Source organism: Lissotriton helveticus, chromosome 6, assembly GCF_964261635.1.
Source record: "Lissotriton helveticus chromosome 6, aLisHel1.1, whole genome shotgun sequence".
Classification (NCBI taxonomy): Eukaryota; Metazoa; Chordata; class Amphibia; order Caudata; family Salamandridae; genus Lissotriton; species Lissotriton helveticus.
The window spans coordinates 156,089,348-156,107,850 of NC_136067.1; the positions used below are offsets into that span (position 1 = coordinate 156,089,348).

An 18,503-nucleotide genomic window follows, 5' to 3' on the forward strand; every position below is an offset into this window, starting at 1 on the left:
CAACTCTTTCTCTGGGAAACTCCATCAACGTAGGGCCTGAATCCATATAGGGCAGATGCACAAGATCCTTCAGAATGAAAGAGAACTGATTCCAATGCTGCATGAAACAGCCACTGCTACCTATGAATCCTGAGGAATGCCTATGGTGATATGAATATGTAGGCAGCTATCAGTCCCTGGTTGTCTAAACAGGAGACTGAGCAAAAGAAAGAATAATGATGGTGCTTCTGCAATCCACCAGTGGCAACAACACTCATGGTCTGCATTTGAAGTCCAACCAATGAACAGCAGTTTGAGATGGAATCAGGGAGGACTTCTCAATTTAGAGAAAATCGCAATGCTGCACAAGGCCTTGGTGGAGCCTCAATAGATCAAGGGAGAAAGACTCCTGCAGCAAGTCTACCAAGCAGGTATAAAGACTAACCCGCTGGAGACGCAGATGACCCGCCTCAATAGCCATGACGTTCAGAACTACTCAGAACCAGCAACTGAAGAAACAGAGCAGCAAACTTGCAATGATCATCTGCTATCAAACAGGAGAGACGGATAGGGCTTGAGTAGGTCCAACGTACATGCCCTATACTCAATCTACAAAAGAGGGAACGAAGTTCCTATGTGGTGTATTAACCACTCAAAAGGGGAGGGTTTAAAAGTACTACAGGTAGTGAGGATGGGGATGGGGATTCCTCCTGTCGGAACTAGGACCCTCACACACCCAGCAAGCTAGATGTCATGCTTCATCATATGGGCCTCCTCCTAGTCGGGCCGGCACTGCAATGCCCGATGGGCACCCTTAAAGGGGCTCTTTTTCTGAGATCTTCTGTTCCTCGCTGAATGGGTGCCGTGGGTGTGAGGGGCCTATGTGAGTGTAGATGAGTAAAGTGATGATAAAACAGGTAAGGGAGTCCTCTGTGGTAAATGTTATTCTGCGAGTGACCCAACCCGGTTAAAAGTAAATAGGGCGGGGTGACAGTTATAATGTGACAAAAAATGCACTCAACTCCCAGATGGTCAACATGTTTTTCGCCTTATGTCGTCAAAAAGTGATCAATTGCGGTTCTTTAGGACCGGGTGAATTAAAAAATTATCTACACATGTGTGGGAAGGTGCAACACTACCTACCACTAGTTGTTCCCCTGGAGCATTACCCTTGGGGAATGAGGCAACCTAGTTTGGTATAGAGTACTGCCTCATCAGACAGTCAGTGGTGTCTCTGCTCCCATTAGGAGCCTGCCGGCAGACCTACGGATCGGGGTAGTCACCTAGATTGACTTAAGGCCGGTGTCAGAAATAGTGCTGCAGCCTAAAGCAACGATTCAGAGGGTGCAGTAATGCATGAAAGAGGTAACACTACAGGCTTATGAATAGGAAGTGGTCAGAGGGCTTGCCCCAGATGACAATGTCACTAGTTAACATTGGTCAAACATTACACCTGACCCATGGTGACTGGAAGAGGGACACTAAGGTAGGTAGGGTGCGAGTAAAATGAACATCATAGCCCGTTGACAGGACCCCCACTTGCTGCAGCAGGTGAGAGAAAACTCACCTTTGGGCAGGGGTATAAGGATGGGCTCTTAGTCTCACTCACTTCCCCATGGCCCACCTTGGTGTCAGGAGAGAGGAGCCAAGAAGTAGAACTGGTTGGTGTCCTCTACCATTTGTCATAGCCTAGCTTTCCATAATCGTGGGTGGTATGAGAGCACAGCGTTCAGGTCTTCGGGTCATTGGAGAATCCAAGGTACCTCAAACAGACCTTACATAGTGGGGCTCTGACAGACCTTTGCAGGAAAGCTGCAGAAAACCTCAGGGCCTCTAGAACCTGTGTTTGAAGGAGGGGATAATAAAATAACCAACTTTACCACCTTCAGTGGCTTCATAGATTGAATACATACTCCCATCCAGTGTTCTGACCCGATAGACGTCGTGCAGCACCTACTGGCCCGGGGAAAAGAAACTGCTGGAAAAACATCAGGATGAGTCCTCATGACCTGGGGATAAAGCTCAAACCAGGAACCTGCAGAGTCAAATATCCATTTGAAATTCAGGGCCTGGAGAAAGGGTTTTACTGGTACTGTTTGGAAAATGTACAGTCACATCCTCTTGGATCCTCACACATTAAGCTGATGATTCTTTAAGCATAAAGACAGAATGTCACAGTAAAACAAGCAGTTAGTACTCTGATGTTGCCAATGAACGTGGCAACCATGCTTAAGCATGACTTTGGAAGAAACTGAAAACAGACCTAAATAAGAGCGTGTCAACTCTACTTCTTTGTCTGCATGTGTGTTTAGACAATGCCATTTCCACTGGACAGAGAAAGGATGGAAGTGGCGCTGCTTCTCGAGTAACAAACGAGTCACTGTGACAATTGGTGGCAACAACGAGGAGTCAATACATTTTTTAGCTGATCTCATGGTACAAGGGCTTCCGATGGGTACAGGCATCTCAAAAGATACTGGCTCTAAACAATTATGAAAAGCAAAGTAAGGGTGTTCCAATCAGCAAGCCATTCAATGTGGCAGAGAGCAGTACCATAGCTGGATCCATATTCTGGTTTCCAGGATAGCCATTCATTCTGAAATTAATTGATATGGTGCGGCCATTGGGTGCAAATGGAAAAAGAACAGGAGTTCTTGCGGTGCTTAGTGCATAAAGCCAGCTCTAAATATACTACCCTTAACATTGGCACGAGGGATGGCGGTGTGGTATACTGGCCAGACAACTGCTGCAAATGGAGGGAACTGGGAACAGTTAACCCTGAGGGAGACCACCACGAAAAACCTTGGAGCGAATAGTTACTATAGAAGGTATGATTAGTGAGGTTGATCAGCACAACTATGTTGTACATAAAGGCCTGTTAGACATAATTTGGATATCACAATACACAGCTTAACCACTACAAAATAGATTTTTAATATTGCCAATGGGGATACATATTCACAAGGAGTTCCGGGTGCGCAGCACATGCCTATGCTAAGTAAATTAGTGGCTGTTAGAACAGATTGCTACAATCGGAGGAAAGTATTTACCATAAGTAAAAGTGACAGAAAGTCTGTTGCTAGGGCCATTGTTCATGTTTTCATTCACAAAGGGCACACAGGAAGCAGCCACAAATTAAGACAGCAGGCAACAGACACTTTATGTACCTATTCTTCCCCTGGTAAACTTTTGGGCAACAGCTCTTGCCCATGTTGAAGGAATTTGGGTTTGCTAAGAAGAATGCAAGAGGCAGAAAAATTCGCACGGTCAATATGAATACATACTGCAAAGTTGATGTGGAAGGCAGATTAAGCCTGACAGTTGAGACATTATGAATGGAGTTGGTAAATAATTAATTTGCAACCTAGGTGTTACGATCTGTATACATCAAACAGAATATAGTATTGTAATTGCATTGATATAAAGCTTAATGCTGCTGACGAGGCATAGAAGCGCTTTGTGGAGAGCAGCACGCTACTCAAGAACCCAAGGGTAGTAGTTAATCCAGTGGTCATGGTTATTGATGGTTACTGGGATTAGCCTTTCGTCTCAAGGAAACCATTCAATGCATTTACTCCAATTACTTTGGCAAAATGAATTAATAGGAACCCATGTGTGATTAGTAGGTGGCATGTAAATTCATGCAGTGGTTGGTGGGGTGAATAGACTGGATGGAGGAAATAAATAATTGGTAGCCCGCAGGGATATGGTGTCAAAGAAGTTGTAGTGTGGGAATACTGCAGAAATACATCAGGAAATGAGGCAGACAGTCATGCAACTTACCATAGGCAGTACTTAGAGGAGGCATGCAGAGGATGGGATGTAAAAAGGGTAATTCGAAAGAAAGGAGAGAGAAACAATAGAAGGTTTTACGCCTGCATGAAAAATTGAACTTGCATTTTAGGTGTTGAGCCCCTGCACAACCTGTGGGTGCAACTATAGATAGAAACATTTTTAGAATGAGAAATAGTGTACAGCTTTTGTATTGCATGTACTACCCCCGTGTGGGCCAGTGAAGCATGTATCCACATGTATAGCAAGTTACTGTGTGTGGTTAGAAATGTGATCATCTCTGCTTTGAGCTTATGTGGGAAAAGTTTGCCTGCTGTGGTGATGACACTGAGGTGCCTTATGTTATGGGATGCACTTCTTCGTGGTGTGAAGTATGATGTTCAAACGGTGATGTGTGATATTTGCAGCACACTGGTCTTAAATATACTACCCATGTACAAATGTTTGGTTGGTCAACTTTTTTTTTTTTTAAAGCTCAATGAATCTTAAAATTAAACAACTTAAAAAAATGAAATTTCTTTAGGTTTAAAAACGTCCATTCACACAATTAGATCTGTTACAGTACTCGTACAATGCTGCATTACTTTGGTACGTGAATATATCTCAGTATTTTTAAAACTGCTATTAGCTCATGTGTATATGTACGTATATATATAAACCACTATCACCTATTGTTTGTGTGCGTAACACACACACAAATAGTGGTTTATGGAGATCTATTAACGGACCGCAGTACTGCAGCATTGTGAGAGCTGTGTGTGTATATACACACAATCATACAATGCTGCAGTACTGTTACATATTTGTTTTACAACACACACCCCTCCAACAAAGAGGTACACAAGACGTCTACTGATACTGACCTCTTACATTTGTTTGAACAAATTCAACATTATCTCACAGAAATATTTCACCATTTTGTAACAGTCGCCACACAACATAAAGACATTTCAAAACCGTTGACTTTGACAAAGCTAGTTGTTGAAGTTATGATCAGCATGTTCTTTTGGTTCCGGCAACTTTAGTTGTGTGTCTAGTGTCTAATGTTAATGCACTTTCAGAAGATCACGTTTGAGACTTAATTTTAGTGAATGTCTAGATTTTATGACGATTCCAACAATTGTTCGAACATTTTTGGAACAAGAATGTGGTACTGTATTGCCACATTTGCCTTGACTGAGCAATTTTGTGGATTCATTTAGCAACCAAAACTAACCAAGCGGGGAGTGTAGGATTTCAGATCAGGACTACTTGTTTACAACAATCTTTCTAGGCACTATAAACGGTAGGTCTGTGCCGCTAGAAACAACGGTACCTGCAGAAGACTATGGGCAGTCCTTCATTCCAGTGACTCTTCAGGTCTGGACGCAGCTGCACTGCACAAGCCTCACTTCTTCACAGGGATTCCTCCAGTAGAATGAAATGGCTCCCAGTGGACAAGCCTAGGGTATTTCCATCTAGTTCTCCAAGATACCATGTCTTCCCTATCTCACATAAGTGTGACTGTTTATAAGAAACAAGGGAGACCCTGGATTTCTAGGCACCTAGGGCGTACATTGAGTTTTTAGGTCAGTGGACACTGCATTAGGTGGCAGCGGTTCTGTCTATTTTCAACTACCTCCACATTTCTCAGACAGCTTGCTTCCATCATTTGGCACTTCAGCGAGTGACATTTGTGGAGTCCTGCATCCTCATTTCTCCACTGCAACAACAGTGCCCATTTCATTCTTCATTATCCCATTGCCCTTGCCCTTAATGAATGAATTTCCTTCTTGAATCATGGGTAACTACAGGGACTGTATTTCATCAAATAGGTGTAAGCGCTTGGTATGTAAATCAGGTACACTCTCCCCCTTTCACTTCAGACACACTTGCTGCACACCCAGGCTGTGCGCTTGGAAAACAATTGCTGGCCCCAGTGGCGTAACTAAGCTTGAGGAGGCCCCCCTGAAAGTTCACGGAGGCACCCCCGATCCCCCCCGCTCCGAAACCAGTCAAGAGCTTTAAGGCCAGGGGCCCCACCGCCCATGCACAGTGCTGGTGAGGGCCTCCTGGTGCTCAGGACACACCCCCACCACAGGGGCTATTGTTAGGCCACTGGTATGAACTCATACCAGCATGGAGGACAACATGGTACAGAAAGGAGGAACAATGGTTTCAAACCACTTGCCCCTCTTTCAATGGAGGGAGACTGGCCTCATTTGAAGAAGGCCGGGGACACCCCACTTCTGCAGCTGGAAACGGTGCATCACTTCTCCTCCCTAAGGTTGGTGGCCTCTCCGAAATGCCATCCTCAGGCACAATGCCGCAGGACCGCTTTCAAGGTGGCCCATTATCAGTGATCTAGTTTGCTAAGAACATGTGTATGTATATTTGAAAGCGGCTGGGTTGGGCTCAGGCTTAGAGACAGTCTGGGTTAGGGCGAATTTAAAGCATAGTCTTTAAACCATGGCTACGGACTGTGTTTAGGGATACTCTGGGAGTAGATTGAGGGTCAGGATTAGAGTATGGTTTAATACAAGTATTTTACAGTTTGGCAAGGCTATTTCCTCATTAAACCTGAAGTCATAGGTGTTGCAAAGCAATCTTGAGAAAAGGTTTTTGTTGCTACAAATAGTATGAACTATGGATAGAAAAAAAAACGCTTTTGATAGGCTTCTAGAGATTACTCCGCATTATATAAATTTGATGAATTGTTCAGTGGCTCCCGACTGAAGGGCATTTTTGGATCAAGTGCTCCAGGGTCTCAACATACAGGGGTGAATTTATTCTAACATTTATAACTTCAATGAAGATTCTAAAATGCACAAGTTAGCAGTTCGTATTATGGAACGGGAGTTAGAGTAAGGGTAAAGGGGTGGATGAATTTACCAGAGATGGCTATAAAATAAAAAGGTTTAGAGTAAAATGTAATAGTGAATACAAAATACCTAAACTAAATTAAAAGTTTCAAACTTTTTGCTCTTCAGACTTTAAAAAAAAAGTTTCAATCGATATTCGGCTAAACAAATTCCAATTAGGTACTAGCTTTAGTAAATTTATCATTTGAAGCTCTAAAAAGCTAAATAGAATATTAACTATGTAGTTGTATTTATAAAGTGCTCAATCGCCTTAGGGTCACGGTGATCAGAAATTGCAAAACTGACTAGGAGGAAGAGATGAATGCCTAAAATAAATGCTTTTAGCGTTGTCAAAAAGTGTAGAAAGATGGGTCCAATTCTGAGGCAAAGAGGAAGAGTTCCAAGTCTTAGCAACTGCAACTAAGAAAGTTTTGAATCTAAATGTAACCGGTTCAAGAAACATCAATAAGGGTCTTTTGTGTTGAGCAGAGAGTTCAGTTGAGGACGTATAATGTGAGCTATTCACTAAAAAGTCAAGGGATCCTTGATAAACAACTCTGTGGAGACTCCTCGTGGCTGATTCTGCTTTAAACATGTAGTCAGAGAAGCCATTTCAAAATCGGTGAGACAGGCAACTATTTAGGTATAGAAGAGATAAGCCGAACTGCAGTGGTCTGCACCATCTGAAGTTGATGAACAAGGGTGTGACACCCTATTTGTAAAGCTTTTTCTGAGATATCAAAGTCTGAGAGCCTGGAAATAAGTGTAGATTAATGCCCTAATACAACCAGGATACGAGGGAATAGAGCTACATGGACAGGGGCTATAGACTGAAAACACAAGCACTAATATGGACTGCTTTGAACCCCCCCCCCACCTTCACTCGCCCACCCCCAAAAAAATAGTTCCAAAAACAGGAGCAGTTGGACACAAGTACTTGGTCCATGCTTCGGGGAGGGCCAGACAAGAATACGCGATGCTTGCATGCAGTGACAAACTGAAGTGCAGCAAATGTAAGCAACCCTGGACTTAACAAATGGCAAGTCATGGACGGGCTGTACCCAGAGTAAACTGTTCTAATAAATTTGTTAAAATGCAATAAAGACCGATTTAAAAAAAAGGCTATGGGCAGGCTGTAAGCCTGCTGTATGTAAACAAACATTTTGCAGAGACAGCGCATGCACTGTCTAGGTGAAACCTAATAATGGTCAATAATGCAACCTGGCGGTCCGCAATTTAAACAGAAAGGTAACAGTTTCTCAAGCCAAAGCTATGAGGCTCTGCTACACTGATGCTTCAAAATGATGCATTTAAAACCCACAATATTCAGAATCCAGAAGCAGTTTAGCAATCAGTGCCTGCAATGTAAAAACTGAAAATCCCGTCGAGTTCTTACCAAAGAAAAAAATGAGGAAAAAACGTGTTCTGCAACAATTTATTTATTTTATTTATTTATTTAAAGAGTTTTATATAGCGCTGGCTAGACCCGAAGGTATCAGAGCGCTTTACATGAGAATCAACAATGTTACAGAAAAAGATCAACAATTGCATCAAAAAATAGGCAATACGATAAGGAGAGGAGAGAAAGGAGAGAGAAAAGTAGTGGAGGAGGCAGGGGCGGTGAGAAAGGGAGGGTAAGGCAAGAGACAACAAGGAGAGACTAAAAGGAAGTCTGTCTAAAGACCGAATGGGTAGGTGACTACCAAGGCAGGAATCCATGGTCCATCTAACCTATAGCTAAACTAGGTAGCTCCATCGCGCATCTGACAAAATAGTTCAGTCAATACATTGAGAGAGGAGAGAAGGAGAGACATAAATAGAGGGAAGATGCTGGAAGAGACGACAGGGGAGACGAAAGGAAGTCTGTCTAAAGACCAACTGGGTAGGTGACGTCCAAGGAGGGAATCCCCAGCCTGTCTCCCCTATAGCTAAACCAGGTAGCTCCATCGGGCATCAGACAAAATAGCTAGATCTCAATTGACGAGGGTAAATTCACAGATAAACAGGGTGGGGACTAAGGGCCAGGAAAGGTAAGGGCAAAGGTCAGTAGCAGGAAAGTGGCGGAGAGGGGTAGGGGGAGCAGGAGGGTTTGATTGGGGCTGTCATTTTAGGCAGGTACAGGCAGTATTTCAGGAGCAATCACAGTGTGGGGTATCACGGTAGGTCAGCTCGGCAAGGTGCGGGACCATGCAGCATTGCGTTCCAAGCCTCCCTCAGAAGTTCCTGTACTTCGAGGCAATGGGGAAATGTTTGGCAGGCTTCTGCAGTATCGGGTCAGAAGTACGCGGCTGAGTAGTGTTCTCCAAAAAGGCAGCTTCAATTGCTGATATCTCCAGGCTAATTCAGGTATTGCCATATGCAACAGCCCACCTCTGGGAGGCTCGTAAGGTGTCAGTCCGGGTGCCATGGATAGGTGCAGCAGTAAGTTCTTGATTGAGCAAGGCAAAATCGCGGAGTTTACTGAGAAACATGGGCCTAGATTATTAGTATTAGTTGTTGTCACTTTAGATAGGAACATGGTTTGGGTCAGATTACAAACACAAAAGATGTGGAATGTCAGCTTTCCACTAGGTGGGCGCCATCTTAAATGCAGGAAGAACATATTCTATAATGTTGTGCCCAGATGCGATGATTGTCGTGCCCAGACTAGAAGTGGGCAGCTGATAAGCAAAGAGTTAATGATCTGGCACGAGTAAGGCACAGCGATTACTCCCTAGATGTGTGCACGATTGAAAAAGGACTGTCACGGTGCAAGCGCAATTAGAGTGGTCGCCATTTTGGGTCAGGCAGCATTGAGGGATCGATAACCCCGGAGCTCGTTTTGAGCTTTAAAGGTAAGAAATAGTTGAGTACCTTTAATAGAAGTTAGCCCTCGTTTAGGGGAGCATCTGCTCAGGATGTGATTTAAAATATACATTTATGAAGCAGTGTCAGTCTTGTTTTCTCTGTGGGGCTCATTTTCATAATGTTCCAATTCTCCCTGGGGTCCATTTCATCAGGGACGGCTTTATTGCGGTGTAACCGGTGCAGTCGCACCTGGCGCGGAGATGTTAGGGGTTGGAAAGGGGTGCTGTGTTTAGAAATAAATTATCAGTTTAAAAGTCCCTGCTGCAGAGCTCCTTGTGTGTTCAGTTTTTTTCAGGAAACAAAAACAACAAGAGAACTGTGGATTAATTATTCCTGGAGAGAGATCGAAGTTTTGTCAAGTAGTAGTTTTTACTCAAAGTAATGCAGAGTGTTAATATTCCTGCTGCAAAACACGTTTGCCATGCAGACCACAGAACTGTATAATGGAAAGCTCAGTGTGTCACTGCTTATTGCCATAGAGATCATTTTGTTACTTGCAGTTCTTAAGTTACAATCCTACTAGAGTGCAGTGACATATGTCACGGACATCAAAGAGCTGCATGCAAACTGCATGGTATATGTTACAATGCTAGGTTTTCCCTCTTTTTATTATTCTAATGTTGCTAAAAAGTGTTTGTTTGGCTAGAAATTCATTTGTATTAGTTTAGCCAACCCCAACCACGGGGTGCGTTTTAAGGCCTACTACAGTATGGATGACGTGTGATTCCTACACCTTGTCATACTCATTGTTTTATGTAACAACTGATTTACACACATAGGATTCATTTTCTCTGTATAATGTGTGTGTGATCGAAAGTGCCCTGACACCATACACTGGTATAAGTAGCGCTAAAAAAACAAATGAAAAGCATGAGATTACAGAGATGAGGGGCACTGTTGGGAGGGTAGAAGGCAGGTAATCCGTGGACAAGGAGGTCATTGGCGGTGCCAGCACTAAAGCCAGCCTCCGTGTCAAGCAGTTTTCGCAGTAATACCGAGTGCAAAGGCTATTTCAACTTGATTTTTCACAGAGTGAATGATTTGGTTATGGCAATTGATAGAAGCACCATTCCTCAAACGTGCAGTGACATGGACAGCAGCAGCTTGTTCATTTTTTAAGCACATCTCAAATATTCCATACTGTAAAGTACTTCACAGAATTCACAGGCACTGAATTGGTGTTACAACTGGCGAGAAGAACATTGTTCGCAGGCAGGTTAGCCATAAGAGAATTACTTATGCCTCAAAATGCATACATTAGGTGATCTGAACTGAAGAAAGTTGTAGAGTAAACATTTTTATGGCAGGGCAGTATTACAAAGAGGGGGCCTGTAAACATATGGAAATGTGCATGAAGTTTTGGAAGACATTTTATCTAATAAGGAGCGATTTACATTCAGCTGCTGAGAATTATAGAAATTAAAGTGTATAATGCATGTTTTTATACAATGGACAGGGTAGCTTTTTATACAACAGATATGGTATGTTTGGAAGGAAGAGGGCAGGGTCAGAATGTAATAGGCATGCAGGTCCTCCTTTTGGAGACTGCAAACATCACTAGGGGCATGTATAAGAGGTAAGGAAATGGTGAGAAATGCAATGCATTGTCAAGAGGTGGAAAAGAAAGCAAAAGGTTACATTTACTACCCTCCAAATAGAAATAGGACAAAGGGTGAGAAATATGGAGAGTGTTGGTGGCAAGAGGAGAGATGATCACAAAGAAAAGTAGAAAGGGTGTTGAGTAAGCTGGTGATGAGAAGTCAGTATGACAGAATATCAAGAGATGAAAGGAAGGTTGGGGCTGAAGTGTATCCTAGCAAAGAGAGGAAGTGATGAAGAAATAGGAATGTACATCAGAAGAAATGCTGACGTGATTTGGAGGGATTGGTGGGTGGAAGAGTAGAGAGACTAGAGAATGAAATAATTAGGCATAACAGTAGGATACTGGAGTAGGTTAGTGAAGGTGCATGGAAATTGTGAATGAAAAGGCATTAGAGGAGTGTAGAAAAGGGTGATTGTAATGTGGCTGAGGCAAATGTTTACAAAGCTGGTAAGCGATATCTTTTCTAAATACACCCCGTGCGCCCCCCCCCCACCCCCTCCAAGGCATCAAGTGAGCCAGTGAGAACAAGCAGCCCTTTGCAGTTGTGATAAATTTTGGACATAGCTCCGGTATAGCTGTTGAGGCTTATCCTGGTAGAGGGGAAGTTGAAGAAAGGGTCACAAAGAAGGAGACAGTGGGGGAAACAAAGATACAAGTGGAATAAGACACAACCAGCAGATATTGAATGTAGAGACATGAAGGCTACTAAACAAGTAAGCAAATGAGAGATTAGAGTACTTCTTACAAGTGACATTAGTTCACAGGCAGAGATTAAAAGTGAACAGGTTTACATGAGTAGAATCAACAGACTGGAGCGGTTGCATTAAAATCAGAACACAATTTCACTGTGTGATTAAATTGCACAGGTTTAGTGGAATATTTTGAAAGGAAAACACTTAAGCCTATAAGAGCCAAATTGAAGATCACAGATTCGAGAAGATGGCACATTAAAAACTCAGTTCTGAAGTTGACATGTGGCTGTATAAGGTATTAAAAACGACCATTTCAGGTAGAGTGGGGCAGAGGAATGGGATACCCAATATAAACAATTCAGACAAGAGTAGGGAGCACACCATTTCAGATAAGCTCAGGTCACATGGTGGGTACGAGTGTGGAAATACATTTAAAACGATGAACTTAAAGGAGACCACATAATTTAGAGGCAGGAAAAAATACAGTAGAACAAGTTTCAAGAACTACAATTGTAACATGCAATTATTCGAAGGAGCACGGTTCGAAGAGCATACAGTGAAAAGGGGCAACATGCTAGGAAAAAGAGAAAAAAACACAATTGAGAGCACACATTCAGGTGTGGTGCTTATCCAGAAGGAATGCCAAAGCAGCGGACGATAATAGTAATTAAGGGACGATGAGGTAATTCAGAAGTGCAGCAGTCACATGACAACAGATTGAGCCTAGCTGTGGAACTGAAATCTGTACAAAACTGGGCAGCAAGGGCAAAGTAGTAGTAATTCTGAGGTGCAGAGACTTGGAGTGAAGGATGAGCACAGATCAGGCGTGGAGTACGGCCAGCGCGACGGTAAGGAATGTGAATAGTAATTCATAAACATGGAAGGTGAGTTCTGCAGTACATAATCAGGTGGACAATTCAACAAAGGGCTGTTAAGAAGCAGCAATTCACAAAGTGAATTAGGCTTCAAGTTCCAGGTCAGATGTGCCATCCTCTTTATTCATTGCATTAACTAGTGTGCTACAATTCATTTTCATGTAAACATGCTGGCTGGGACAAAGCCATGCATGGAGTACAAATAGAGGAATCCACACTGCAGCACAGAAAACAAAATATCTGCTGCTAACCTGAACAGCAATTCTAACGGTTAAACGATGCTCTACCTCTTCACCCAATGCAATTTAAGGCTGTGAATAAATACAATTGTAAAATGTAAAAATCTTAATATTAATTTAATGTTAATCATCTTTTATCCCCAAGTTAAATAATGTTGCCTGTTGCGTGTCCGGACTAGGGCGTGGTACGCCCGCTGCCATCGAAGGGTTTTGGTATACAGACTTAGCTGGGCTACGTGCATGCTGAGCACAAGAGACTAGGAATTAAAGCAATACTGAGCAGTAGAACAAAATGCAAGGGCAAGAAGCAGCAGGAGAAACCATAGCTGGGGTAGCCAACGTAAGGAAAAAAAAAACAACTAGAAAAGATGCATACATAGAGCGAGAGAGAAAAGAATGGATCACAATATGTACATAAAATGAGTAAAAACGAATGTGATCCCACAAAAGACACTATTAAACAGAACTGCAGACTAGCGCCAGCAGTATTCAACATAGTTAAGAACAGACCAACTAGCAAGCTTCACGTTCTCCTTTTTCATTTGTCAGAGTCGTTTGCCAAATCTTTTACTGCAATATATTTGTAATAAACAAGCCAATGACACAGGTGCAACTCTTTCGAGGCAAACAGAGACTATCACAAAGATCTCACATTACTAACACTACTTGTAAGAGAAAAAAGTTAAACTTCATAAACTTACTGGCAAAAACATACAGCTGGTCCCGTTTCTGGCAGCAAATATACTGCCACATCCCGTTTCCACCATTGCAGCGAGGAGAGTCGAGAACCGCCTCTAGAGAACCATCAGAATGCTGGTAGCCAACCATCATTCCGTGAAAGTGTTCCTGCTACTCAGACTAACCACCTTTCCAAGGCATCCTGTAACTAGACGGCTCGTGCACAATGGGCTACTGGCTAAAAGTCCCACACTGGTCCTCCCTTCTTCCAATGCCATGGCCCTTTATTGTCCTCACAGATGGATAAGGTAAGCTTGAATTCCTAATGCAGTTTGCATTTCCCGGAGATACTGAATTATTCAGAGTTCAATATGCTTTGGACTAAGAGCACTCCACCCAATATCAATACCGCTCTCCGCTGACTTCACAGAAGAGAGTGAACAGCGCAGCGCCAGCACATACGCATAAATAATAAGGCTTACTACAGAAAAGGAGTAGAACTGATGGACCTTACCTGAAACGACTATGGCCTTATTTGGGTTGTCAATAAAAATACATAACTGCTACAATGTAAACTACTTATTTGTATCCATCAATAGCACTTATTGTGCAAATGTTAGAATACCTGTTGAAGACCTACATTTCCATTAGAATTTTGTCCTTAAAGTATCCATATAGCTGGTTTTCAATACGAATGTATCGAATAATCTACTTGGAATGCAATGCAGCACGGAACAAAGGCAAAAACCCAGATTCCACCACAACTGTTAAGGAGCAAGGGATTTTAACACAAGATGAGTGGTAGAAACGCGCAAACATAGTTTTATTAGGAAGGAATGACAGCAGAGGAGCCGATGCAGCTTCCAGCTAGTCCTGGTGACACAGGCTAACTGTCCGACAAGGAACCTTCATCTTCTAACCATTCTATGATATCACCAAGTGTCCACACAGGCAGGACACCACATACTTCCTTATGAAACAAAAAGGAAACACAGCGGAACAAAATGAAAATGTACAACAAAAAACCATCCCGATATTTACTAAAGTTAAGGTCCTAAAAGGCAAGTCTACAAATAAAACAAGCATTTGCAATGCAATAGGTCATGCATTTATGCGAGTTTGAGCTATTGACATTGCAAATGACAATGCCTTTTATTTTTGTTTTCGTTTTTAAAACTAATAAAAGGCATTGGAATTTAGAATGCCAATAGCTTACACTCGAGTCAATGCAAGACCTATTGCATTGCAAATGCTTGTTTTGTCGTACTCTACACTTGGTGCAAGTAGTACTGGTGATTTTGCAGGCTTAGTTATACAATGACCGTACCAGCATCAGCGCCTAGATTTGGGCTGGTCCATTCAGAGTTGCATACACGAGTAGTCACAGACTGGCAATGTTACTCTATTTTGGTCACATTATTTGGATAAACATGCCGTGGCCAAAAGAGCTGCTGTTGTCCCATTTCTTAGCATCAGTTTTTCGATAGAACTTCTGGTTTGGTGTCTCCACGTTGTGCAAGCATTACTCTACCTTGCTCTGGCCGAAGGGGTACTGCTTTGTCTCCTCCTAGCTCTGTGCCCTTGATAAATGCTGACCTATCTCTGTGTCTCTCCAAGTAATTATGTCCTCTCCTCTTTCTGGCTGGGCCTCCCTAAAGGGCGTTCACCAATCTCCCCTATAGTGCTGGCATATGTGTTCCTATGGATGGCCTGGAGAGAGTTTTAGCTGTTTCCTCAGACTCATGTTAAAAAAATTCAAATAAATCGAAGTACATTTATGTAAACAAACCAGGGCTTTCAGTCTGCCCGCTTTATCTGTTCAGGTGTCAAGTACATTGAACACCTGCCTACCACAGCATACAGCACTGTGTAATGGACCAGCCTGTTTCAGCCACTGGCTGTCTTTAGTGTGAGCGACGGAATTTTGAATATACACATATTCGCCAAAACGTAGTCTACTTCAGTGCTAGGGCTGGTGGGCTAATCTCGGTTTTAATTTCTTTTCCATTTCAATATGCTTTTAATTTGTTTTTTCAATGGCCACTCCTCCCGTACCACCCCCCCCCCCCTCAAGAAAAAAAAGATTTACATGCCACCTTTACCCGGCATCATTTTTTACTGGTTATTACTTTTATACTAAATGTGCATCGCATATGTTTGCAAAATAAATGGCCGGACTGGTTTCCTGCGGCAATGCTCGTTTGCCTGTTTCGGGCTTGTGCTTCCCTAGCACCTGCCTCTTCCTTGCTTTGTATCTGGGGAGTTCTGCGTTGTCTCTGCCACTGTGGAGCAGGCCGGTCATTACCGGACTCTGTATGTGAACAGCGCTGCCTTGTCTTTCCCCACTGTATGCGAGTGCCACCCTGCCTTTTCCATGCTCTGCCCCGCTTTGCATTGATGGCCTGCTCCTTCACTGTTCTGGCCTTCCTTTTGCTCTTTTGCAGTAGGGCTGGCCTGTCTCACATCCAGGGCGTGTCGTGCCTGATTTTATCTCCGGAGCTGAATGCCTCCTTGAACAATGCTCTGTCAAGGACAACTCGCACTGAAGAACAAACATTTGCAATGCAATAGGTCTTGCATTTCCGCAAGTTTAAGCTATTGGCATTGTAAATGACAATGCCAATAGCTTAAATTCGCGTTACTGCGAGATCTATTGCATTGCAAATGTTTGTTTAACTTTAAAACTAGGCGCATCGTTGCTTCAAGGACACCAAGCTTGTTTTTTTTTTTAACTTTAACACTGAGCGCGGTGTCCTTGAAGCAGGCACCACGCTGAGTGTTAAAGTAAAAAAAAAAAATAAACAGAACGTGGTTTCCCTGAAGCGGGCAGCGTGCTCACTAAGAAAGTTTTAAAAAAAATTAACCCCTTCCGCGCTCATGACGAGCTGAGCTCGTCATGTAACGCGGTATTTTAAAAACCCAGCGCGCAGCGGGAAAACCGCTAGCGCGCATGCGGTTAAACAGAGCGCTGTGTCCCAGAAGTGGACGCCGCACTCAACATGAAAAATTAATACAATTAAAATGGTAAATGTGGTGTCGCTAGAGCGGGCGCGCGATCATTATGCAGATTCCCCAAAAAGCAGCCGCCATTGTCCCCATCAGTACCAATAAAAAAAAAAATAGTGCTCGCCCCCTAGATAAATGCAGGCCGTGTAACCAGTCAAGTAAAAGGTCCAGTCGTGATGGGCCGTAACGAATGGAGACAAGGCGGTACCAAGGTGGGACTAAGAAGCCCATTTTCAAATCAGAAGCCACCATTTAAGGACAATGACACAAAACCAATAAAATATGGGCTGAGAGTGGAAGGCGCTTCAACAACATACCCTAATACAGCATGCCTCGCAGAGTGAGTATCTGCTTCCCCCCTATTTTTGGCGGTTCTAACACCTGGTCTTTCAGGGCAGATTCAAGGCTGATAGTGTACAAGAGGAAGCGAAAGGGGGCCAATATACACCCCTGACGTACTCCCTCCGTGGAGACAATCGGCCCCGTTCTTTCGCCCCCCCCCCCCCTGGACCATATCGTATGGACACCGTGGTGGATGCATGCAGCCTACGTAATAAAGTGACCAAGGATTCCTCAAAACCCATGGCCCCCATCATACCCCGATTGACAGTGTCAAATGCACTGGACAAGACCATGAAGGCAAGGTGTAAGGACCCCTTCCTTGCCTTCATGAATGAATGAATACGCATTTCTATAGCGCATGGCTACCCTAGGGCATCCTAGCGCATTTAGGACAAGAGAACGTTTCCACTACTCAAAGAGAAAGGTCGTCAGCAGTTTCCTGAAAAAGAGATGGTTAGATTCCAGGCGGATGGAATTGGGGAGACAATTCCACAAGTTTGCAGCATGAAGGACGAAAGGTCGACCACCCGTACGTGCCCGACGAATCCTGGGAACCGTCAAAAGTTGTTTGTTGTTAGATCCAAGTGTTCTAGGAGCCTGATAGGGTTGCAGCATAGGCACGATCACCGGGGGAGCCATTACCGGCGATCGACTTATGTACAGTTCACATGGCCTTAAACCAAATTCTTTGTTGCACTGGAAGCCAGTGCAACTGACAAAGGGCAGACCTAGCTGAGATGCGCCTCTGGACATTCATCAGAAGTCGGGCAGCACAATTCTGACCACTTGTAAGACCTTGATAGTCCCCTGAGGAGCACCAAAGTAGACCGCATTGGCGTAATCAAGCCTTGACAAAATAAGGGCCTGCACTAGCAGCCGCCTAGCGTCAAAGGGAAGGAGTGGCAGAATCTTCCTCATCAGTCTGATCAGGCCATAGCAAGTAGCGGCCACTTTACGTGATTGTACGGAGAGACTATGATTGGAGTCCAGCCATACACCCAAACTCTTGATTTGTTTCTTGGGCAAAGGGGGTGGACTGAGACAGCTAGGCCACCACGGATCCAGGTTAGGAGGGGCTGTATGTCCAAGTAACATGATTTCCGTCTTGGATCCATTTAATTTGAGGAAGGAAAGATCCATCCACTCAGCTACTTTGGTCAGACACGAGGTAAGATTCATGTCACTCGTGTCACTTTTGCAGAGCGACACCACCAACTGGGTATCGTCAGCACACGTGACCAACTGGACCCCCCATGGAAGAACAATGTCTGCCATTGAACATTGTGGGGCTTACAGAGGATCCATGGGGGACACCATACTGTAGGGGGGTCTGTTGTGAAAGAGCCTCCTCTTCGAAGACAATGAAGGATCTATCAGTGAGAAAAGACTGCAGCCTCTTAAGGGCAGTCCCCGCCACTCCCACATCCCTCAGTCTCTGGATCAAGATGCGGTGGTTTACCGTATCGAAGGTTGCGCGGTGGTTTTAATAAAATAATAGCAGCGCAGCCTGCGGTATCCACAATTTTCCTCGCCTCTTCCATCACAGCAATGAGGGCCGTCTCCGTGCCCTGCTTACTACGAAATCCCGTCTGAATGGGGTGTAAAGCATT

The 18,503-nt window shown here is 43.7% G+C and overlaps 1 protein-coding gene across 2 annotated transcripts in view; it reads right to left on the reverse strand.

Moving 5' to 3' along the window:
- ENAH (ENAH actin regulator) overlaps positions 1-18,503 on the reverse strand; it is a 681,857-nt gene that overhangs the window by 288,473 nt on the left and 374,881 nt on the right. The window lies entirely within an intron of this gene.